Here is a 26,922-nt window from a genome sequence, read left to right as displayed (position 1 = left end):
TCATGTGCCCCCCGTCGGACGGATTCCTTTTGTTTGTTTTAAGTTTATTTTAAACAAAAGTTTAGGTCTTTTATTTATCGATTGAGGCACTACGAAATCTGCTGGGTCAGCTAGTAAATAATATTTCCAATGAATAGTCCAATAGTACAAATGAAAATAAAAAAATCGCATTCAACAACTACAATATTCATGTCATATAGTTTAAGGACATGTTTTTACGTTTACTCATCTCGGTTGTTTAATGATCAGGCTTCTGGAGCTCGTAAAAATACAAGTTATACCATTATATTTTTACGATACCAACAAATGTCAAGTTTTCGGAGACTCGACACTCTTTAGATATTTTGGTAAACTGATCGATCTTTTGTGTTACCTCTGCTTTACTGACATGCTTTATCATACAGTAAATCTATAAATAAATTCAAATGACAAATAGTTCTCTACAATAGCCAAGTCATTCTAAGAAATACGTACATATTTACATACGAAATGAGTTAGTTTTTTATTCGCCGACATGCTTATAAACGATGATAGAGCTTTAATGAATTTGTTGATTAATTGTTGCAATGCTATCTTGCAAAAATAAGGATCGATGATTTTGTACGAGGGCGCGGTCGCGTGCACGGGAGCCATAGAGTCCCGGGCGGAGGCGGGCGGCGGTGCCTTCCGGCGAAACGCGTGGAATGTTGCCGATAGATTAACTTCTGATCTCTTTTCCGATATTATAGCGGAGCGCTTATGTAAGGAATTCTAAGCACTTCAATCTGGTTTAAGGCCAACTAAGGCTTCGAGAAAACCGCACGGCGTCTTTGTGTCCACATTTCAATAAAATCTACCTACTATTATGGGATAAAAATAAAAAAAGATTCGTCGTTCCGATGTAATCTTTGTTTAAAAATCCAAATAAATATAAATAATAGAAATTTAATTTATTATCTATTTCAACTAATATATGTACATACAATTTCGCAATTAACGTTCAACGGCTATTACGCAGAGTAACATTTGGACCTCCAGGTATCATTGACATTACTATTGCATTACATTATTATTGTTATTGACGTGACAACGTCTTATAATTCGATGGAGCCGGCTGCATGCACGAAAAAACATGACTCATGCGGCGCTACCTCGCTCTGAGGCGTTCCATTTAAGTCTTGAAGTGCAAGCGAGAGCGCGCAACGAGCGACAATCGGCTCCGCGTTCGGCAGCGTTCGACATCTGTCTCTCTCCTACTTGAGCGATGCATCCGCGTAAACAGCTGCTATACAATAATACATTTACATGTTTTCGTCAAGTATGAAGTTCAGTAAAAAGTGAATGTGGTGTCAATTGTTTATAGCAACGATAATTGCGATAATTGAAAAATGAAACCATTCCATCAGTATTTTCTTATGACGTTGTCACATTCAACTATCGTCAGTAAACCAACTTTACGGACAACAGATTTTTTTACATGTACAAACCTCGTTTGAAGAAGGGTGACAGGCCTCAAAAATAACCATGGAGGGGGGCTAATTCTGAGGCCGGGTGGTACGTAGCAAGAAAGAAAACGTACTGATGGTGGATGGTGGCAATGGTCCTAGGTAGACTGGATCTCTGCTCTGACGGCCATCGGTGGGACGATAAAAAATTAATGACACAATCATCTGAAACTATTATTTTTAGAACTCCCCATAGTACATTCCATGTATAATAAAACAAAACGAACCGAAGACACTCCGTAGAGCTAGAAATTCTAAGCCGTAAGATCAAAATTACGGAAAATCCAAACGGCCCTTTCCTATATGGAGTCCAAGTAGGTACTTGGGATTTCCACCCCAGAGATACGATTATTACTCCACGAAAGGCTATCAGGTTCGGCTTTTGAGCTTTGGACTTCCAGGCTTTGTAAAACCTTAGTCGTTATCAAGACATGAAGTACCGATTCACTCTTGAGAAGAGTTTTAACTTTGCTTTATTTTCTAAATAGACTCAAACCTTAAACACCGCGCGCAATCGCGATTCTAAGAATCCCAATATTTCTAAGGAATTTGCAAGGAAACTTCTTGGAAATTCGGCGCAATGACAGCTTACGTAATATTAAAGACAAGTAATATGCCTATTTTTGTCACGAAGCAATCATGTTTTTTTGTTTGAAGGGTGGGACAGCCGTTATACAATAGAATTGTAACTTTGAATTCATGTCACAGGTTGGGTGGCGGATTTTTCGTTTTTGATGTCTATGGGTCCGGTAACCACTCAACATCAGGTTGGCTGTGAGCTCGTTGTCGGCTAAGCAAAAAAAAAAGCCAGTCTTTAAACATCTGACATCGTGTTTATTTGTCGTACCATTCTACCAGTACCATCTAAATATGTGTATGAACCTATAAATAATTTCTCGCTTTTTTCATCAGATAATTTAATTATCTGATAATAAAACCTCTTGGTACTCCTTCATGCTGAACCAGTTGCTTGTTGTAATGATAATTCTATTGTAATTAAATAATCGTCTTGAATTTATGCGGATTACTGTAATCCCGTTTTCAATTTATAGCCAAAAAAGTAATACTGGTAAATAAAAAAATCCACGAGTCTTTCACACAATTTTTAGCAGCAGTGGCCTTTAAAGTTAAATTTGGCTTCAGAAAGATTGTTTTAAACATTACTAGAAAAATATATTAGTTTAGTTGTAGAAAACAGACACATACTCGAACATTTCATACTGAAATTAGACTGACATTTTAAAAAAGAACTTTATTGGCGACGAAATTGACGACACAACGCACGAGTAAAATACTGAAGTATTTTGGTATTTATTCGCTTAGCGATTCAGGTATAGTGAGGGGCGTTCTGCGGCGTGTTTGCGTACAAGTGAATTCCATTAGATCTACCGTGTGTACCGTTGCCGCAATCACCATGCCGCCTTCATTCATATCCCATTAGCTGATCGTTATACAAGTGCAATACATAGCTGATCACATGCGACATTTATGTGATCGTTAAATATAAAAAAAAGTCGTCATGAAAAAAATGCGTGTCAATAATATTAAGATTGTTGCAATAGATAATTACTAGATGATGACCGAGCTTTGCTCTGTTTTTTTTTTGATAACGCCATCTTGTTGTGTCTTTAAAGCGGTTAGTTGTCCTCAATTAAGAAAAATAGTATTATTATTCGCCAATAGATGTCGGGAAGAGTAGATTATTGAAAACACGAATAAAACAACATTTTCTGAAAATAAATCGTAGCTAGATCGATTTATCGCCCCCGAAATCTCCTGTATACTAAATTTTATGAAAATCGTTGGAGCCGTTTCCGAGATTCAGATTATATACATATATATTAATATACAAGAATTGCTCGTTTAAAGGTATAAGATTGGACGAAATCACGACTCACATCATGTTAAATGTTTATCAGAGCCCATAGATATCAAAAGGTGAGTCGAAATTATAATTATATCATTGCTTAAAACTGCATTACTGCTTCTCTACAGAAAAATGTAGATGTATGTTTAAAGGTATTGTGGTTAAACCAAATCGAAATAGGAAACATCACGTTGTCCAGCAAATTGAAAATCAAAACTTGGTTTATGATTTTGAAATGACGTGAAATATAAAAGTAAGTCGAAATATCTCCAGCGACATTACGAACAACAATAGCAATGGAACTCGTTCAACATTGTAGAGACGTGCTTTGCTGTTTAAAATTGTGTTGAACGGTGGCTCTCAACTGTGAAACAGTAATTAAATTTTCCCTCTAGCCTCCGAGTGCGGAGTATGTCGTTTCATCAACCTCCGTGCTAACTCGGAACTACGGCACACCTGAAATATTTAATTCAACCACCCGTTGTGCTTTAATCCGCCGGAAATGAAAATTTATTGCATTTCCTCTATTTTCTACCAGTCGCATTGAACCTGAAACCACACTAGGATCCCGGTGCGTTATTGTAAAATAAAATAAAGCAGAACAGTCGAAGCAGTAATATGTCACGCTTTGAATGAATGCCGTAACAATACTATTGAGACTCCGACCTCATGTCTCAAGGTGAACTAATAACGAGTGCATTCACTTTGTGATTATCTATGGGCTTCGGCAATCACTCAGTACCGGGAGGACCGTAAGCTTAAATTTCCATCTACATGTGATGACACACAAAACAACACTAAAAAGAGACAAATGGGACGGGACACTATAGGATATCTGTAGGATTTAACCAGCGAGAAAATGAGATACTTCAGAGTGAGAAACTAACTCACTTGTACCGTGTGTAAAGTGCACTTTTTTATTATTAAATAATACAATTATATTGATCGTATTTTTATAAATAAATAAATTCAACTTTTATTTAACGATAAGATACAAAAATGCTGACAAATACGATTAGTATGAATTATACATTTTATAATTTAGATTTTTTGTTAAATCACATACATTGCAACTCTTCCATGGAACTTATAGACACCACGGTGTGAATGACGCCGACAATCTTGAAACATGTAGCTGAAGTTTCAATCGTATTTTATCACAATCATGGCGGCTCAATAATTAATGCCTGCCTTTCTGAACCTTCCTTCCAATTAATGTTAACTGCTGTTCGACCAATGATCAAAATTCGAAAATAGTCACTGACATCTCACGATTTCGATTTATCTTATGTACGAGTATAATGTTTTCTATCATCTTAAAATTACAAAACAAAACTGACTTTTCCAAATCAATTAATGTAATACTACAGCCCGTCAATAGCTAGTGAAAAAAAAATTCAAGAAAATCGTTTGACAATCAGACGAGAAAAAGATACTTAAGTTACTATCTTTGAAGTCGCCGTGGCCTAAGGATAAGACGTCCGCTGCATTCATATGTAGCGATACATCGGAGTTCGAATCCCGCCGGCAGGTCCCAATTTTTCTAATGTAATACGTACTTAACAAATGTTCACGATTGACTTCCACGGTGAAGAAATAACATCGTGTAATAAAAATCAAACCCGCAAAATTATAATTTGCGTAATTACTGGTGGTAAGACGTCTTGTGAATCCGCACGGGTAGGTACCATCACCGTATTTCTATTTTCTTACCGTATTTCTACCGTGAAACAGTAATGCGTTTCGGTTTGTAGGGCGGGGCAGCCATTGTACTGTTAAAAGTGAGACGTTACAACTCATGTCTCAAGGTGGGTGGCGGCGTTTACGTTTTAGATGTCTATGGGCTCCAGTAACCACTTAACATCAGGTGGGCCGCGAGCTCATTCACCCATCTAAGCGAAAAAAATAATTAAATACCGCCGAAATAAATAAAATACCAAAATGAACATGTTATTAAAAAATGTAATAATTAAATGTCTAAAGAAATAATTGAAAAGTATTTATCATAATCGGTAGGGCTTTGCTGGAAAGGAAACCCTCAGACCCCTGGTCAGAAAATGTGATCACTCGTGCGGTGTCGGTTTAGAGTAGCACCACTCCGTCTCTTCCCTGATTGTCGTAATAAAAGCCGACAAAAGAATTCACCGGAGAATGGACAGCAGTGTTCTTTAAATAATATACCAACTTATTGTGTTCGCCAACCTGCATATACTGGTAAGCCTCCGCAAGTAGGCACTAGTGTTGTGCCTTTTTGTGGTGTGAAGCTGTCTTGCGTTCCGGTTTTAGAGGTGAAATAGCCCTTACGCAATACAATTGAGAGTTCGAGCTCCATGTTTCAGAGTTGATCATGGCATTCACGTTGTAATGTCTATAAGCGCCAGTGACAATAGATGAGCAGTTAACTTTATCCATCTACACAATAAATAAAATATATATATTATAAAATGATATGTTTTACAATTTTCGTAATTTGTACGTTGACGGTGTAAAGTTGCGAACAGAAAATGATTGGCCCGGCTTCTTCACCACTGCCTTATTTCCATCTTATTACCGGTAGCGAGGCGATATTAAACCAGGCGCTACGCCACCCGCGTCTCCGCCCTGTCTTTGCGTCCGTGAATTAGGTTAATGGCCTGCCAGGTGATTTCCTTCTAAGTCGTATTCAGCTAAAGCGCCACCGACTCAACACAGTAATATTGCTGAAATTAAATTTAATGTTAACATAGAAAAGTTTAAAATTAAATCTCGATATATATTTTGTACTTTTACCCTATAGATAAATACGATACTAAGTATCTATATTATAATACTAAGTATTTATCTATCCCTATAACATTAAAGGTTCCAATTTCAGCGTTATAAACATCCTTTATAGGATCAGGGGCTTAATGCTTTGGCTCGTTTAAGGTATTTTGAGTTTATTCACTGAACTTCACATTTAATGTTCATCAAACAGTAATTTACGTAATAACTTATCTTTGAAATTAAAATAGTGACAAAAATGCTAGGAATAGCCTTGAATATATTTTAGATCTTAAATCTGAATTACGTAATATAACAATGGAAACATAAATAGTATCAATAATATAATACGATACTTCCTGTGTATGTGTGTGTGGAAGCTCCTTAAACACTTTTGATTTATGGTCCAAAGTCGCACCGCAGAAAACCGTCCGCCGCCTGCAGCCTCTAGCGTTTTTGTTAACCTCCCTCAGACACTCCCTCACATTTCCCCGGATAACAAAAACTTATCTTGTGACAAAGTCGGTAATAAAATATACGTACAATTTTTCCATATTTATAATACGAAATGTGAGTAATAAATGAGCTCGAATATTGGAATATATCTACAAGAGAGTAAAAAGATCAACTGATTTTATGTAAGAACACGATTCGGTGATCAGATTATGAATAATTCCAGCACTAGTTTTTACAGTTTTATGAAATGTTGAAGATATCATAATAAATTGAAAAGTACCTGGAATTAAAATTGTTAAGTTTAGAACTTACGTGTTTGTCGTACTTTACTTCATTTTAATCATGAATTTGTTATTAATTGTGAATGTCCATAAATCATAGATGCTCCGTTAGTTACTGCGTTTATTAATAAAAATGACGATCGAGATAATCTAAAGAATGATACACAGGAAATACAAACATAACAGTTCAGTGCCGCATGTTTTGGAAAACTAAAAATACATACAACCGTACACTAGCACGTAAAATTCAGAACACGAGTAAGGTGTCTATGGATTTTTAACAACCGAATAAAATAAATTCAGAACATGCGAAAAAACACTATTTCGTGAATGTTTTTATTTTGATCTGCTAGGTTGTTTTAGAAGTCTATGTTTTTCTGATTACCGCATTACTGACTGTATTTACTCAACTTTATCTTACAAAATTATAAGTTCACTTCTATCTATATGTAGTTAGTTAAATCCATATTTATGTAAAGTAATATTTTATAGTATTAATACAGTGATCCCATACATACTACAATGACTCTTTGCTGGATACGAATCATTAAATCAGTCTTAATTTACTTAGACAAAGTACGAAAATCTAAGGAACTAACAAATGTGTTTTACTCATTGAAACTAGTTTAGTGATAATAAAGTACAAATCATATGAAATTGTCATACAAACTGAATGATGAAATAATAATTTCTAGAAAAAACCTAGTCTTACTAGAGCTTAACATACACAGTCGTACATCGCTAATAAAGTCGTTCATGCAATTTTGTTTGTGCGTTTTTATAACTAATTCCAAACTACGGATTAACTAGTTTGGACTGATTAATTTTATAGAAATCGTTTGTCAAATATAAAATGGAAACTACGAAAGTTCTAAGTTTATGAAATTTTCCATTCGGAGAAAAAATTCAGGAAACTCTCTTAGAAGAAAAAGGAATATAATATAAATATAATTCGATGCGGGCTGTAGTGGAATCGTCAGGTTGTTAGCGGTTCCTCGGGTAATCTTGTTATAATATCAAAGTGCGCTGCGCGTTATGATCCTCCCTCGCGTGAGAACTCCGAAAACCTTCGCTACCTCCAATCGATATTACAAAAGCAAAAGCACAAACGACTTTATCCATAACCTACTGAAAGCTTATTTTCCCTAGAGTCTTCCCTCGATGAAAAAAAGTATGTAAAGCTATCAAACCTTCGGTACTAAATTTTGGTTCGGCTTACGACTCTGGTTCAGTTCATGCGAATTTAGACGTCCTAACGTAACAATTATAATCATAAAAACGAATGTACCTTTTTGCACATTACGGAATTTCCAAAATTTTATAATTTTTATATCTTCAAACGGACTAAATCGTATTCGTTAAATGACAGTTTTCGTATAATAATTAATAAATTATTAATAATAAAATTAAATTACGTATATTCTAATTATGTTATACTAATATCATTCCGAATTTAAAATATAAATATCAATTAGCGCATTTACAACATTCAGTATTACGAGTACTAGAATATTTTATACGGATACATTTTGAAATATCTTAAACTTAATAATTTTCTTGTTTCTTGGATTTTCGATTCATCTTTCTATCACTTGGAAAGCAAAGCAGATGTTAACTACAGCTGGTTGAAGGGGACCAAATGATATGAAAATGACAATTTGACCCGAAGTCAACCAGCTAAAGCGAACAACGCTCTCGCTTTCGTACGCCGTTCAGTTTCTTGAAGATTTTCTTGAAATAGCGAACCTCTTCGTTTGTTTTTGTAACGTTCCTGTTATTCTTGATTACCGTGTTTTTCTTACAGCGGCTAAATACATGCGTAGGTGTGAAGAATGAGAACTATGCTTTTATAATTCATTGTAGCGCGCTTATATTATATTTAGAAAAGCGTAAAATTTAGCGTGTACAGAGTGGAAGAGATGAGTTCAGAAATAGCTCGTAGTGAGCGGTGCGAGGGCGTACGCGGCGCGGCGGCGGCGGAGTCCGCCTCCACATATAGGGCTGGTCTCAGTGAGTTCTGCAATCAGACGCAGTGTTAGCTTACCCGCCGAAAGCCGGCCGGCGGGCCGACATTGACGCGCCGCATGTAACTGTACACGCCGCCTCGCTATTTTAATCTCGTCCGGTGCACTAATTCGGGCAGGGTTAAAGTTGTGGCCTCCTCGAACGCCGCACGTCATTATACACTTCCGTCTTCCTTCTTCGTCTCGACACTTTAAATTTTCGATTCTTCTCCTGTTCCTCTCATTTTTAGAACACAACACATCTATTAAATAAAACGTTTGATTCCATTTAATTTCTCTATTAAAATGTTGCTGGTGCCAAAGTTTCAAAGTGATATCCCGACGTCATCGACCTGACGTATAAACGAGGGGTTCGTTGACACCTAGCAAAATTGACCTTGCATCTTGAGACGTTGAACCTAAAAATAAATCTATGTTTGGGAGTTTAAACAACTGTTACTAGATAATAGTAATCCGAAACAACCCGAAAGGTAAATTTGAACTTCTCATTTAAAAAAGAGGTGAGCGACCTCAGCCGCCCAGGTGAAAATCGGCGCGGCACCTTAGGTCGCCGCTCTACGTCCGCGAATGCATTCCGACCGACGACGACGCGACATCGCGAACCTACTAACCCCGCATCGCGAGGGGCTCTGCGCCCCGCAACCCTCCGAATCCGTCAGCCCTCCCGCCCCCTTCCGGTCCATCCGAAAGCTTCGAAATTATTTGACATCTAAACTCGCGCATAGATCGAAATGGAGGACAAGATAAATCTTAAAATGCAAGCTACCGCAAAAAGTTGTGCAGTAAACATAAGACCGCGTTCGATGGGTTTTAATTAAAGATATTTCGTAATATGAGAGTGTCGAATGAAGGTATGCGAAGAGGAGGCGGGGCGGGCGGCTAGGGCGGGCGGACATCGCGTCTCGACTGAGAGGCGCGCAGCATCGCGCTGCCGCGCTCCCCGGCCGCGCAGCCCCCGCAGCCGTCGCCGCTACCACGAGCCGCACTGTCTGCGCCGTCTGCAGCTTCGACACCCATGCTCACCGTTTCTGCAAACAACTTAACTTCTTAAAAATTAACAAATTGCACTACTCTAGTGGTGGTTACTTGTAAATGCTACAGATAATAAAATAAACTAAAATTAGTTCTGAATTAAACTTCGAACTTTATCAAAACTCAAAACATTTCACAATTTAGGTCACAATTTTAGAAATTGGGACAGCAAATTTTAAATCTGTAAAAAAAATTCAAACATACTCTTGATCCTCTTAATGTAGAAGCATTTCTCAGCTCACGGCCTACTTGCGGTTAAATGGCTACTTGGAGCCCGTAAGTAATGTTGAGATGGTAGTACCTACTCGTGCCGGCTAATATGTAGTACGTCCGCAGTAAATACCGATTGGCTATCGCAATACGCTGGTATAATACTCAAAAAATGCGACTCATTTTTCTGTGAACCCTTAAATCTTCCTTTATGGATGAGATGTGGTGGTGCAATTTTAGGCCAACACCACATCGCTAGTTTTATGAATGCTACTTAGTCAGATTTAAGGGTGCAGTTGTATGATTGTTCCTACCGTATGGGCTCACAACAAACCCAATCTAATAAATAAGTAAATGTTAAATAGTTTCTGGCTTGTTACTTAATTAAGCGTCCGTAGCATAATGTCTAGTGATGCGACAGCGCAAGAGTTCAAATCCCACGACGGGTACCTATATATTTTTCTACACGTACCTACTACCACTTACTTATTCTCAAAAGACCTCTTAAATACGGAAATAACATCGTGTAATAAAAACAGAATCTACAAAAAATAAATTTGAATAATTACTGGTGATTGGGCTTATTTTGTGCGGTATAGTGAAATTGCACCCGTAAGCTGGGTACCTAAATTATTACATAAGTCACATTGTAATTAAATAACGGCTGTCCCACCTTTAAAGCTGGAACACATATGTAAGTTCACTTACGGGCGCCGCTAAGCAGTTAGTTAGTTACATATTATGTGTTCCAACTTAAAAGGTGAAACAGCCGTTTTTCAATTATATTGTGACTTATGTAATAATACACAATTAATTTTAAGACTTAGTTTTACTATACAAAACTCAGCACCAATAGCAGATGTTAAAATTAATTGGATTGTCAATCATAATATTCAAACGTTTTATATAGGGATCACGTTTCAATGGCAATCGTAATTTACCAATACTCTGTCAGAGCTTCTGTGATTATTTCAACACGACGAACGCAATTAGATAGGAGTGGCGAACCTCCTCCTGTTTGTTTTAATTACGTCCAAATACTGTTCGGTGTATGTCCGCGGCAGCGCACCCTGTTTCAATGTACCCTTATTGCGAATCCGAAATGCCATCAAAGGTTTTAAATAATTTATCAAGTAAATAAACAGGTGGCTGTTTGTTTCATTACCAAGATATATCTCTCTTTCAAAATCAAACATATGATTTTTTCTGGCACAGCATCCTCAAAATAGATATTGAGTGTATAAGAAAGAAAGTATTACTTATGGCCCAGAGGCCTTGCCAGCACGGGCTCAACCAGGAGGTGTAGGATTTGCTAACAGCTGCCCGAGCGTCTCCGAAGGAGACCTTATAGCCAAAGGCAGCTGCTTCGCTAATGCATTTTAGTGATTTTTGTATGCAATCTTTTCAAGTACACTATAATATTGAGAAATAGTGAACAACGAAAGTATCCAATGCCACATTGTGTCTGAAAAAATCTATGGGCTACTTACTACTGGATTGTTTGATCGAAACAAATAGCTAGCTGAGCTCATTTATTACTTGTAGCCTGACAAGGTCTCTTCGAATGGAGGCCAAAATCGTTACTTACAGGGCGCCATTTTGTGAAATATGATAATAATAATAAATTGTGAATTCAAAAAGTTCCAGAAAGTAGAAATATAAATTAAAATGAAGTAGTATCTTGCTGATATTTACTCTATTTATATTATAACATTAAATACCCTAAATGGATATCATAAAACGTATTTTTCTGGATATTAAGGTAACTAATAGTCCTGTAGTAGTAGTGAAATCATTGTGGCCTAAACGGCAAGAAGCCTGATGTATTCGTATCTCGCGATGCGACTCCCGCAGGCAGATATCCCACATACTATTTTTTCTCAAAAGGGAATCAACGACGGGGTACCTCATCTTGAGTGCGACGAGGACACGACCGAGCACACGCTCCCGCACTGCCCCTCATGGCTAGGGCAGTGCCGTGTCTTGTTTGTATTGTAGGAATTTGTATGTGTATTGTAGGACCGGAGTTGTCGCTGCTAACCGTTGTGGCTACGATGCCCAGCAACGACGAGACAAGGAAGGTGATGCTCCACTTCTGCGAGTGCAGCATTTCGAGGAGGCGGCGTGACGAGATAAGGAGAGCTTATCCCTCTCCGCACTGATCTGTCACGCTGGATAAGGGCGTTCGCCCATTTCTCTCTCTAAAATGGCATAGTTTTGCGAAACTAACATATTCAGAAAACATTTTATTTGCAAAGTAATTTCTTGTGCGTGGGTGTGTTTTTGGAACGAAGTTCCTTATGGGACGATGCGGAGGGGTACCCTAACCGGGAAAAAACGTCCGAAACGTAAGTTTTTTATTAGTAATGCACACAGTGTACGAGTTAGCTTTGTAATAATGTACAAAAAATATATTTTTTTTATCATTCATTGACCACGATCTCAGAGCGTTCGTTTGCGCGATACCGTAACTCTTAAGCAAACAACCATGAATGAAGTGTACCACAATAAATTCACACGTTACCGAATGACCGTGGGTTGTTGCGAAACCTCCAGTTTTATTTTCTTTATACCTCGAATAGAACTTAAAATTAATATTTTTATAATAAGCAACTTCGTTCCTATCCGGTGTCCCACGACACCACACATCTTTTTTTTTTCAAAATGATTACCAACCACTACATTTTTCATTTCTTCATTTGATTTAAAACATTTGAAAAGGTATGGACTAGTCTAGGGTCTCTTATTTTTGTGATTTTTGAAGTTGCTATCGTAACTTTAAACTTTAACCAAAACATTGATTCTGGGGAAAATAAAGAAATCAACATTTCTTTTAACATGCCCTTTGTCTTTTAAGCAAGACGGTGCAGACAACAACTGTCTGAAAAAGTATGCACAATATTTCTTTTGCCTACGCTTCGCAGCTGCTTTAGTTTTCTTGGTTTACTGTCGCCTTCCAACACCCTTACGGAAGACAGCTGCTTTTTCCCGAAACGTGATAAATAATGTTTATCACATGTAGCATATCTTTTTACACACCTAGTTAGAACATCCATGATCGTTCTTAAACAACATTTTTCTAGACCGATGCATTACACTTTGGTATTATTCTGTGCTGAGTATATGAGAATTCCTAACTATTATTATAAAGCTTGATGTAATACTTAAATGTAGACGACTTTTTTTCGATAATAAATTACCTTAATTTCGGAGTCATTTGGAAGGCAAGGTCAAGTTGGCGTCCAAAATGCTGGGAGTCCTTAACAGAGCAAAGCGGTACTTCACGCCTGGACAAAGACTTTTGCTTTATAAAGCACAAGTCCGGCCTCGCGTGGAGTACTGCTCCCATCTCTGAACCGGGGCTCCCAAATACCAGCTCCATACTTCCATTTGACTCCATACAAATGAGGGCTGTTCGGATTGTCGATAATCCCATTCTCACGGATCGTTTGGAACCTCTGGGTCTGCGGAGGGGCTTCGCTTCTCTCTGTGTTTTGTACCGTATGTTCCGTGGGGAGTGCACCGCCCGCCACCGGAGTAGAGGTCATCCATACTACCTGAATCAGTGCGATTCCAGAGATAGTTTTTGCCACGTACCATCCGGCCTTGGAATGAGCTCCCCTCCACGGTGTTCTCCGAGCGCTACGACATGTCCTTCTTCAAATGAGGCTTGTGGAGAGTACTTAACGGTAGGCAGTGGCTTGACCCTGCCCCTGGCATTGCTGAAGTCCATAGGCGACGGTAACCATCAGGTGGGCCGTATGCACATCTGCCTACAAGGATACAAAAAAAAAGAAAAAAAAAACATGGAAGTAGCCACAGCTTTCTTATCACAGTCATGGGCTGAACTTACTGAATTTTATTATGGAGAGAGACACAAGACATCAATCACATTTGGCATACTAACGCAAAACGATGCTCAAGTAAGGCGCTTCTCTCTTAAAAGCAAATCTGACAGTGAGAAGTCGTGCGGACGAAATCATTCAAATCTGAAATATTTTCGAAATTATATATTATAATATAATTTAAATTAATAATATTTAAATCAATTTTAAGCACATTAAAATAAATTAAGGAATTAAATATTCGGATAAATACAATAATCAGATATATGAGTAACTAGCATAACTTTCAGTGTAACTTTTAAATAAACAGACCATACAATATAAACATGCCATTCCGAAGTCCCTAACAAAAACGCACGAAACAGCGCTTTTCGTAATTAATTTTATTTATATCTACTAACACTTTACAATCTGTACAGCTTAAAATTAAATTCCGAGCTGGACTAGCTTTATTAGAAATTTTTAAAACATATTCTTCAAACTTCTCAACGCCCGTATCTCCTTCCAGTAAACAATCAAAATAAAATATTGAAATATAGGAATGAAAACTTTTATACGTAGACGTAGTGCATTTAAAAAATAAACGTTTATATTTTAGAAAGTAAAATAATGCTCGTGTGTGAGACAGGGTCTGCCCTTAGTAGCGTAATAATTTACGCGACGCTCGTCCCGGCCTACGCTCATCCAACCAGTACACAATAAACCGTCCCTAAATTATCTTTTCAAACAATTACACAAGAATTATTGCTGTCTTAATTTATTCTGTAATTTTAGATTTCTAACCTTCCATTGTAAGGAATGCTGGAATCATAGGGGATAGAAATGTACAAAGCAAAGTATTCTAAGTATTCTACACCTTTGAAATTAAATTGATAAATAATATGATATTTTAATATAAAATCGACTTATTCGATAAAAAATATTGATCTTTATTAATAAGATCGTTTCACAAAATTAACCCGAAAAAAGGAAAAATCAAGGGTAAAAATGTATTTGAATGTTTTACATATTATTGCCATCATAGTCTATCAACATATTGTTATTATAACATAAACACCAAATGAACTTAGCACAGTGTTCCGTAGTCAAAATGAATGCTGACGTAGCGCGCTGAAAACTCCGTATCCTCAAAGGATTCCGGCAGAGGCAGGGTTCCGTGTCGTATCTACGATAGCACTGTCTCCACTTTTTTTTGACGGTTTCACTCACGACTAAGAAAAGCGGGAGACATGTAGCGTCCACTTTTGAGAACGAAGTCAACATATTTCTTTTTAATTGTATCATAACTCTTAGTAGAAGTAAGTCGTGCCGCGTCCCGATACGGTTTACTTAGTACCAGTAAAACATTCGAAATATCTATTGTATTTCAAACAGCATTAGCGGACCCACTTCTTTTTGCTTTTTCATCTTTTCAAATTTATCGTGTCGTCTTTCTTATTTTTATTATTATAAGTACCTGTAAAAGGGCTACACAAATTTTTGTTAACTTTAAAGTAGTTAATTCAGTCCTCTACATCCTGTACATGAAGTATCCTAATTAGTTATACATAATTTTGCTATACCGTTAAAAGACGAGCTAAAACACCTACCATTAAAATATTCGTGTATTTAGCGAAAACATTTTCAAATTTAAAATGGTTGCGTCGCTCAGACAAACAGTGGGACGTAAAAACGCATAAGATTTATAATATAATAAAGTGTCTGTTCTTTGTCGTTTTCGTACAGAACCTTAAAAAACGAAACTTTTTATCACAAAATACGAGCCAAGTAGCATATTACATTTTTGAATGTCATTTTTCATTGAACACTTTGTTTATACTGTCACTCATTTCGTTATCTTTACCTTGACAAATGAAAATTTATGTCCCCTGCCGCCCGTACATCCCGCTTGTTTACGCTGATTGTCGCTAAAAAAGAGCACTGATATAACGCATATTAAAGAGGAATTTCGTTAGCCGCTTTTTCAGTTTTACGATGTATTTTTTAAACGCGTTTAGAAATCATCAAATTGTTGATATAAAGGAATATTATAAGATGAAGTATAAACCGAATCGATTTATACAAAGAAGTTGTATTTATTGCTTGTACAAAAAAATTCAGAAAGGATATGGGCCATTTTCGGGCCAGCTACTCGTGCTCTCAAGGACATTAATGAAATATCTATAGGAAAAACACTTCATTTTTACATACTTATTATAAAATTTAAGGGTATTTATATACATATATTTATTAATTCTGGGATAATTAAAATCATAAACAAAAAGAAATGAACATGGCTAAGCTACATTGATAATATTGAAGGAGTTGCCATAGGTAAAATATATTTATATTTCAAACAATTCACATTAAATCTTCCTAAAAAACATTATATTGCAAAAAATTAGCACAATATATTAACATATTTAATTAATGTATTTTAAAATTAATATAAGGTATTATCTGTGTTATGAAGTATAGTAATATAAATAATATTTAAGCTGATGATGATGTTAAAGTGTCAGTATATTGACAGCAAAATCTTATGATATATCCTAAAATTCTTATCTTATTTTTTAAATATTTCTGTATCCCCATGAACAATATTGATTTTAATATGTTTATAATAAAAGGGATATATAGTCTGTTATTTAAACTTAATTTCATTACTGTCCTTGAACTTCGTTTAGTAGGCCGTGCAATGTATGGAGAGTGGCCCATGTCCTTTATAAAGTTTTCGATAAATTCCAAATAAAAGTGTCAAACTTTGTTTCAAAATTATATATATTTTTATGAAACCTGAAAATAAATAAATAAATAAAACGAGCCAATCAAACATGTAGCCTAATAGAGAAAAATAAAGAATACGAGGTAGACTTGTTTGTTTACCGAGGACACGATAGCGATCGTTACAACGTAAATGTCTTTTGAAAGGAGACCCGCGGCGCAAGCCGTCGTTTAATATGAGTTGAAGACAGTACAACAACGGGATAGGGACTTCAAACGCTACTCCAAAATGTGTAATCTTGGACAATTTAGTATAAAATTCATTAAATGACTACATATTTTTTTATTACGAAATCGTGCTTTCTGGCCTGCATGGTTACTGACACTTAATAAAGATCCTATTTAATTAACACTTTTTTCCTATCAAATCGCTGGTAACCTCGACGGGCTATTCGGTGCGCAGAGTTTATAAGGTCAACTGGTAAAATTTGCAAACACTAATCCTAGCAAGAGCAGTGCTTCGCCGAACCACTACATCGGAATCATGACCTACTGAGAAGATCCGGGGCGAAACTCAGTGGGTTATGTCTATGGATTAGATTGCACGTCGAACTCTTCGGTATACCAGTTCGACGAGAACGGTGACCGGTGTTTGGAGTGCCTAAAGGCGCGGAGAGTAGATCGGCAAGATCCAATAGAACGAAGTGAACACTATTTTTATAAAACAAATGTGTCAATTGTTATATTTAAAGTGGCTGAATTCATAATTCTATCGAACCTATCTCTAAGATAACTTCTTCTTTCTTACCTCCTTCATTAATAAGTAGCTTTCATGCTCATACAGGATTTTTATTGGAAGATTATAAACACATACCCTACAATTTTATAATATACCTACGTTGTTCTTAAACATTAACAAAAAACAGTGAATAATCACTTTCAAACCAATAGATTTCATTGCATTGCTGCAATAATAGGTAGGATGGTGGTGCTAATCCTTGTACAATCACAACACACCCTATCACGTAGATTCAAGACAGGGTTGGGCATCCACCAATGTAATTGAAGTCGGCACAACTTGCAACCATGCAGTTTCATTTGGCAAATAGCTATACGACTGCCGGCCGCCCGCCTAACTTATAGAAGTTATAGAGCTTATAGAAAGATAGCTTTCTCGAGAATGATAGTCTACGTATAATATTAAAATACCTATCTAAATATTTGAAAAATGGTTAGACTAAGATTTAGGTTCATTAAACGATAGAATGTAATAAGAGCAGCAAATAAAGAAAAAAAATTTACATGAAACCTCGATTAACAAAACTTTTTTATCAAAATACAAACTAAGAAATTCCTCAACAATTGAATTAAAACTCTCATAATACAATATAATCATTAAATAGAAACTGAAGCTATACGCACAAGCTAATTTTATCTCGTTTGAGTAAAATTTCTTTACTCTATTTATAACTTAGTATTAATTAATTAATACATTTGATACAACCAAACTTAATTGGATATTTATTTAATTATACTAGATAAGGGTATGAGCTCATGATCCACGTGGTATCAATTGGTTACCGGAGCATTTAAGCAATGCAACATGAATACACCGTGAGACACGATATTAATATTTCACATCTTACGAAAGTGGAAAAAAATTGTATCTTCAAAATACATTTTTAGCGCCGCTATGATGAGATTACTAGTCTAAAAAAAAAGGAATCAGGAGAGAAAAAATGAAAATTAAATCCAGCCGGAGTGAGTGTACACGATAAACATAAGATTGAAATATTGAATAGTTATATAAAAACAGAATCTTGATGAATTGAAACAGAATGAAAAGGTTCTCAAGAAATTTCATGTTGGGAATAATCCCGAAAGCGGCCGACGCAATTCTTCATTTCATTCACGTTCCCCTGCGATGAAACTTTTTCTCTGCAATTTTTCTGTGGAGGACGGGGTGTTATCAGGTGGGGCGCTTTGCCAGTCGTAGCACGTAGCGCCTCCGTGAACCCGCGCGCCGCCCCTCCCCCCGCCCGCCCGCTGAATACAAACTTCATTAGTCGTTTGATAATTAGCCCGTTAAACGCCCCTCACTCACCCAGCTACCATCTCCTAATCTAAACCTGCGTTATCCTCACGTACACAGATTCCACATATATTCAAATTGTACAAAATAAGCTTATCTAGCAGTGCGCTGGAGATTGCTAATACGCTTTACACGGTTTCTGAATTTCTGAAAACTGAAATTCTGATAATCGTAATCTCGATAACATACCTTATTGAATATGTTGCTTTTTTTCTTCTGACAAGATAACATATCTTTATTACAAGCTTATTTGTTATCAATTTAATTATTAAATCGTTTTTAAAACTAAGCTATTAAAATGTTGTTTTCTACCCAAGATATATCATAATGACTATTCAACTGAAACGACTTTTAAATGGAAGGATAAATAAACCAAGTGCAGTGGAACGAGGAACTCCAAATGACAGAACAATATCCAGGAAATGTGTTTCTCTAGCGAATGGCTATGAAATGACGCCAGGCGTTTGACGCTTTAATCGCTCATTAACTGCTTCAACTACACTGACGCTAGTAACTAACTACAGATCTCTGATTAACGAAAATGTAATTAAGATTATTCAACAAAATTATTCCTAATATCGCTTTTTACAAAATTTAGTTATTATTATTACCGTTATTTATATGGGTAACACGAGCTCAGGACCCATCTGGTGTTAATGGTTACCGGAGCCCATACACGTCAACATCCTAAATGCCGCTACCCATCTTGAGACATGAGTTCTATGTCCCAATTTTATAGTACAAGAGCTGTCCCACCTTTCAATGCGAAACACATTACTGCTTCACGGCAGAGATGGGCGTCTAACACCAGGAGCAGGCTTAGGGACCCCGGTAATCGTACTCGTCAAACTCGCCAAAGAGTTCCACGTGCAACCTAACCCATGCATCAGCCCGCTGAGTTTCTCGCCGGATCTTCTCAGCGGATCGCGATTCCGATCCGGTAGTAGATTCATTCGCGAAGTAGCTGTTCTTGAGTTGTTAGGTCTCCTTCGGGGGCGACCGGGCAGCTGTAAGCAAAATACCACCCCTCCTGGCTGAGCCTTTGCTCGCCCACCTGTCCTGGTGAAACTGAAAGGCCTCCGGACCAGCAGTAAACCTACAATCCTAAAAAAAAATAGGCCTGGGGGCTCACAAGACTCCTTACCACCAGTATTTACGCAATTTTTGCGAGTTTGATTTTTATTACACAATGTTATTCTTACACCGTGGAAGTTATTTGTGAACCTTTGTTAAGTAGGTACTTATTGCATTAGAAATATTGGTATCTACGAGATTCAATCGCGGGCACAGTCGCATCGCTTGATACGAATGGACCGGGCGTCTTAGTTATCTATAGGCTACAATGATTTCTATGAGTACACAAGTTGATCTTAATTAAGAAATGATTAACCGTGTCGCTACATAACACAGGTATACTCACAGTGATTAGGAACACCAGGTTCAGTACCATGATTTTAAAGGTAATGGCCAAATTAAAATAATTTCAATATAAATTTGTTCTTGGCACATCTAAATCTTAATAATCTAAAAATCAGTAAAAAATATTACTTTAATATGATGTAATTTATCATATCACATGTATCAGGTATTTAAAAAATATATTATAATTTCTCAGGGTTGATTATTAAAATCTTCCATACTCAAAACAAAACTTTATTGTCGTAGGTTTATCGTCTCTTTGTATTTTAAAGACAAGCAATCGAGTCTCCAGCACTTTATGAAGTTGGAAGAATAATACTATAGTATGAAAAACTAGAGAACTAACCTCGTTTGGAGACATTACAAAGTTCCCTGTTGACTTATACTCAGATTAACATTGTTTGCAAATATGTAGTTAAAAATTTCTTGTTTACGGATGTTTTTACCCGCCTGCATACGCCTCGAGTTGTAATTCAGTAAGATAATTTCAACATAGTGTAGCAAACCAAGACCCATCGGATTAAAACTTGATGGAGTACGCGCGACATAATATGCTCCAACGAAAGGCTATACATTTTTTCCCCTATAATCTGGTGAGCGACAATAAAAAAAATCATGCATCTTCAATCTATCTTTATCCCACAAGAAAGATCGATAACCTCATATTGAGTATGGATTATATACGATTTAAGAGATATGCGATTTTTACTAGCTTATAGAGATATTGTATTAAAGTATCTTATACGAAACAGTAAATAATTTAATGTTTCATTTAATTTTGGTTTTCTTCTTTCATAAATTAAAGATTTTTTCGTACGTTGTAACATCTTGAATTTTACCTCAAAAACTATTATTTTAAAACAATTTTTTTAATTTTAATAGTCTCTTTTCAATAAATGAATAACTTAAATATAGTTAAATTATGTTGATGTGAATATTATGTTATGATATGATAATGATATATTACGTTATGATAACATATTAAGTTGTCCAACAGATCGAGTATCACCGTATGGATGGCAGAAGTGTTTTCCTAAAATACCAACAGTAACCGTACCAATCGTATATACCCTGTGTATTTTAGAGAGCTTTAACTTATTAGGACGAGCGATATACAAACTTTAAAATCTAAATAAAACTAAATCAATTATGTATTATATTATAATAAAACTTTATCACTCTCATGATCACATCTCACATCTCTCACTAACAGTACATCACCACAAATACTTGATTCAGAGCAGCTAATGATACATTCGTGCGTTCAATAGTACTAGTTATATTTAAAAATATAGTTTCGGTATTCACCTAACACCGTCTCTTTTCTTAGTTCATGTTTTAATTGAAGAATTACGTAAAATTATATCTATGTATTTCAAACATTATATTTTTTTGTGAAAACCGATAACACAAAGAGATGTTCTAGATTTTATTTAGAAACTATAGTTCTTTAATTTTTTTTAAATATTCCTTCTCAATTAACTTTTAAAATTAGTGAAAACATAAAACGCTATAAAATTATATCTTCTCCTTTCCATTGTAAGTGCCTGTAAATTGTATTAAAATTTAGTGACATTAATTACTTACGAAAAAAAAAATCGAATTATTTTAACATCAGTTCATCAAATACGTCAGATCAAAATAATAAATAAATAGTGTGGCATAATAATTATTAGTACATCAATATAGTGTTCAACTCATTGTATTGGGATATAAAATCAATAGTTTGTATTTCACCGCCGCTCAGTCATCTCGAACGGCGTGTCTCTGTAAGAACACTGCTCTAAACTGCATCAAGGATAAAAAATCGTATTTGCTCTTTTTTGAATTATAATTGGAAAGAAATTTAATTTATTTATTATAGATTGTTTTTATAAACTAAATAATTCAAGCCAAAAATTGTCTTTTCCGAAAACATACCATAAAAGGGCTCTGTAATTATAGGCCTATTTAATTCTTATCTTAAAAATTACTTTTATAAAGCAAATTATGTGATTTATGACAATTAAGGCGGATGGGCAGGACTTAACGGTCTTTGGAACAATGCTACGATGAGCGAGTCATTCATGTATAACAGAAACGTATGGGCACTAGAAAAGATCTTACCATTTCTGAACTACATAAAATCTACATTACATTATCGAGTCGCATGTTTTACTTACACCATAATTATTCCTCCAACAAAAGAACGTTTACTTGTAGAGTCATACATAAAAATATATTTCGCGCAAGTAACACTATTAAAATAGTCTTTGTCTAGTATTCATTATACCCCTCCGTCTATATTTTATTCTTTTGTTAGCGGTCGTCGCTGCATGGATGCATGAATAAATTGTTTTTGAGTGTCGAACATTCTGAACAAACTGGTAGGTCAAGATCCTTTTCTCATAGAGGTAGTCTTTTGTGCGATAGTAAAAGGCGTGCACTATCAAAAGGGCGCGGATCGGGTAGATTCTGGATTTGTGGCATTGTAATTATTATTTAATCTATTGCATTGAAAATTGTACGGGGTAATGTTCGTTGGTGAAGCTCTTTTTTAAATCACTTTTAGTATGTCGTAGACTACAAGATGTCAGCGGCCGCGCCTTTTCGTCGTAGTGTGAGTGATCCGGGTCACAATGCGTGTCCATTGTCATTGTCCAAATCGTAACTTTGATCCCTCGCCCTGAGAACAAGAAACGGACCAGAACATAAATACATTACTTTTTTTGAAACATTTACATTTATTTTACGTATATATTTATAAAATTACCTGAAAATAATTAAGGAACGTCCTCAATAATTAATAACCGTATTGAAAAATACATAAATTCAACAAATATTTCAGTACAGATCAAATATATTTCGTTCGTCGCCCTCGATTATAAATAGTCACTAACTAGCCCAAAAAAAAGAATTCTAGAAAAAAACAATCGTAAAATGAAAACAAACAGAGAGACATCATCTAACTCTGTATCCAGATTTGTACAGGAATAATCTTGAAAATGACTATAAAGAACCAATAATTAAAAAAATAAATTGAGTACAAACATTTTTGTAAACGACTCGAGCGTCGCCTATCGGGCGTAGACGATGCTCTTAGAAAAACTTTCACTAAAGTGCTAATAAAAACTTTAAAATTTCGTATCGTAATTTAAATTTGATTAAGCCTAAAGGCATCCACCGTGCGTCACCAATGGCATTACCAGTGTCAATAAATTGCAAGAAGGCAATCGTGAACTACTGTGAACACGTTTCACGTTACAAACATAAATGAGAATATAGCGGTACGTACCCAGACTCGAATTTACGACTTTTCCTATGAATCACACGTACATAAAATTACTATAATAATTATTTCGTCACTGTACCCAATACGGAAAATAAATTTTAAACTCCACAATCATATTTGCAAATGTTCTTATAATGTAACTAAATTTAAATTAAGTTTAAAATTGAACTTGTCAAAATTATTAGTAAAAACTGTTAAAATTATTTCTAATCCTTCTTCCTTGTGTGAATCTTTCTATTAATACGAGAAATGAAAATAATGTAATAATTAAAATTAAGCGAAAGTTATAAGACGGTATATTCATGCTTGCTTTGTAATAATAATATTGTAATGGGCATTGTCTTCGGTCACGAATGCCGCCGTCCTCCAGTGAGCCGAGACGGATCGGCATAATGAGATGCAGTGTTCCCAGATGTGGCGCAGGCGCGGCCCTAACACATTACCGATCCTTTTTTTTTGTATTATATTTTTCTTATTATTCTGACTTTAATCTGACAAGTTCGCAAGATGAGCGGCTATGACGTCATATCGGAGACCAACGTGAACTGCAAGACGGTACTTACTCGGTGTTCGCGTCGGGAGGAATATTTAGTATTATAAAGTATGACTATAATATTACTTAATTATAAAAAAAGTCGAAATATTATCTTATAATTTTCTGAATAAGCCTTGACACTATAAGTTCAACGATATTACACCACTACACGAAAACTATGTGACTCTCCCTGTATGTGGCGTTAACTAAATAAGTACGATCCGCATTTTATCCACAAAAATAACTCAGAGCAAAATTCGACTCGAATTTGCAGAGAACGGTTCGGGTCGACGTAAGCCTCAAGTTTATTTATGTTGCCTTTAGTCAGAACTGTTACCTTACGCCAGATGTTATTTTACGACATCTCGCCTTCGAACAAATTTGTTTTAACCTCCTAATGCTCTAATTTTATTTGTAACTTTTATACCTTTTTTTTTTCTTTCAAATATCCACTGAAAAAGAGATTCGATTACACACGGTAAACTGATGCATATGTTTGATTTCGAAGCAATGTAATATCACACATATGATAATCGCGCAGAAAACACTTCAATTGTAATTTAACACTAGTACTAAATCTTCGTAGTTTTTTCACACATGTAGGCTTCCGGAATCGTGGGCACGCCCGCGCAGCTCCATACTTCTTTACATTCCATATGATTACAATGACTATGGGAAGTAAGGAAGCACGGAACTTGCGCAAGGCTTTTTCTTCTGTCTTCTTACAATTTTCAATAATGAATGAAGCTTTGTTAACCTCGGTAGTGCGATACATGACGCCATCTCTTGGATGGAGATAGCGCCCTGGCAGTGGTAGGGCGGCGGGGGTGACGAGCGACGCGGCGTGGTGGCAGCTCGTCGAGCACTGGCAGCGCTCTCGATGCGCACGCGCAGCCCAGCTCTAAAAATGGAATCACCGGCGGAGTTCGCTTACAACTCACGAGTCCCATCCATTCCAAATTTGTATTTTCCCGAAATAGAACGGACGGCGGGCGTCCATCGGATCGGTTACCCGAACGTGCACCGACCTGCAGCTTGCGTATTGCGTTTGCCGCTATGCACGCCGGAGCCTATAGCGAAGATGTCGAAGGTTCTTATGTAAGGAACACCGGGAACCGCGCCGCGTGACGACCGTTTCGAAAATAAATGGGCACCTCTAAAGCACGACGACGACGAGCGCCACATGTGTGCGCTCCCGTCAGCGTTCCGATGATCGCGCGCTGGAGGGGAGTCTATTATTAGTAGTACACCATCCACCACTGTCACCTCCCGCGGGGTAGTCGCTCTATACATAGTTCCGATCACGGGATCTGGCAATCCGCAGCGTTCACTGACCCTCTGAAACAACACCACAATGTTACTTTTCTAAAGATTTGCAAAGAGCAAAAGTTATATAGACCTAAATACTATGTCTTGAAGGCACAAATAAATAATTTTTATTTTTGTGATGCACATAATTGAACTTTGTTAAATGCTCCTTATTGGTAGGTAATAAATTGATGATCCTAATTAATTTATTAATTTTGATTTTTAACAAATTATAGGTTACTCTAGATATCCTCATTAAAGCAAAGCTCGATCAGAAATAGGTATTAAATATCTAGTGTATAAGATTTTTCCAAAAAAAATGTTTCTTTCGCCTATAACGCAATGAACAATTTTAAAAGTACAATGTATGGTGAAAGACGAAAATTTTCAGCCACAGTAAACTCGCCCGTCTCTGTGTTCAGTCAGTCAATAAAAATATTTGGCAAACTTTGTGGACAAACAAATAGGACGACGGCCAACTCATCTTTTGTCTGCTTCAAAGCTGTTTCTAAAAGAAAAATGAACATATCAGATAATAGACCTTTTTTTTATTACAATAATAAGTGATTTGCTTATTTCATTAAAGTATTCTATTTAAAAAACTTCTGAGTTGCAAAACATTGTCCAATACATTTCATTCCTAAATATTTACTTAAGTAAGGATAATGAGTACTAATAATAATGATCATACAAAACGTTGTTTTATAAATGTTTATACAAATATTGTTTTGAAGTATACGGTTTTACACATGAACTGTATTCGAAAAATTCTACTACGTTAAATTCATTTATATAATACATATTACATCTGACACTTTATATATTTTTAAAAAACTACTTAAACAACAAAATAAGTATATAATCTTAAACAGACTTAAACAACTTTTAATGAGAGCAAATATTTATTCTTCTATATTCTATAGAACTTTCCTATAAATTTACTGTGGAATATAAATAAATTGTCTCACAAAAGAAAACAAATTGAAATATAAAATAATGAAAGATCTTGATCTACAAAGAATTGGTCGGACTCACCTGGTAAACTCAATGATTAAGTTTAATTCTAATTATTTGAACTCGTACCTTAACAAAAGTAAATGATCATTGTAAAAATTCAATGTATGTATAAAGTTTTTTGGAAAGCGGGTGTTTCGGTAAAGAAACTTTCTTTGTAAGCTGTATCGTATAATATTATGTATATATTTACCAGTTTCTTATATGCTTATATAAATATATTTAAAATACCATTGTAATAATTGAAACTAGCATATAGTTTTGCTTAACACTTTCTCGTTCTTCTGTGTTAAAAATTTCGACCCAATTCGTGCTTTAATTATTATAAAATACTATTTCGCATAAGCATTTAGTACACTTTTAGATTTATATCTTTTCGGATCAATGAGCCACTGTCATCAATCGATGAACCACTCATTGCCATCAATAAGTATTTGCCTATAATTAATTTATTCTTATTATCATTGAGATAGGTAAATCATACCATCAGTAGTACGAAACTCTCGGTATCTTGTCATCTAGATAATTATTACTTTTACCTATGTTATCTGATGGTAGGGCGTAAGCGCTCACGGGTGTTTACCACAGTCTTGCCAATTTCTTCCGCGAAGACCTCATGCATTCCAGTTTTAAAAGGGG

At 35.9% G+C, this 26,922-nt stretch overlaps 1 protein-coding gene, 1 long non-coding RNA gene and 3 other non-coding genes across 5 annotated transcripts in view; 2 read left to right on the top strand and 3 right to left on the bottom strand.

The window, feature by feature from the left end:
• LOC101743326 (E3 ubiquitin-protein ligase MIB1) overlaps positions 1-26,922 on the top strand; it is a 145,471-nt gene that overhangs the window by 104,924 nt on the left and 13,625 nt on the right. The window lies entirely within an intron of this gene.
• Mir133 (microRNA mir-133) lies at positions 8,432-8,532 on the bottom strand. The gene has a single exon (NR_107259.1). It is a non-coding gene; the product is annotated as a microRNA mir-133 (primary transcript).
• LOC119631231 (uncharacterized) lies at positions 20,374-25,468 on the bottom strand. The gene is made up of 2 exons (XR_005246627.2): positions 24,719-25,468; positions 20,374-22,820 (listed from the first exon to the last, which is right to left on the bottom strand). It is a non-coding gene; the product is annotated as an uncharacterized LOC119631231 (long non-coding RNA).
• On the bottom strand, positions 24,584-24,668 carry Mir1a (microRNA mir-1a). The gene has a single exon (NR_107233.1). It is a non-coding gene; the product is annotated as a microRNA mir-1a (primary transcript).
• On the top strand, positions 24,587-24,665 carry Mir1b (microRNA mir-1b). The gene has a single exon (NR_107467.1). It is a non-coding gene; the product is annotated as a microRNA mir-1b (primary transcript).

This window comes from Bombyx mori, chromosome 4 (genome assembly GCF_030269925.1).
Source record: "Bombyx mori chromosome 4, ASM3026992v2".
Lineage (NCBI taxonomy): Eukaryota > Metazoa > Arthropoda > Insecta > Lepidoptera > Bombycidae > Bombyx > Bombyx mori.
This window is presented reverse-complemented; position numbering and strand designations above follow the sequence as displayed.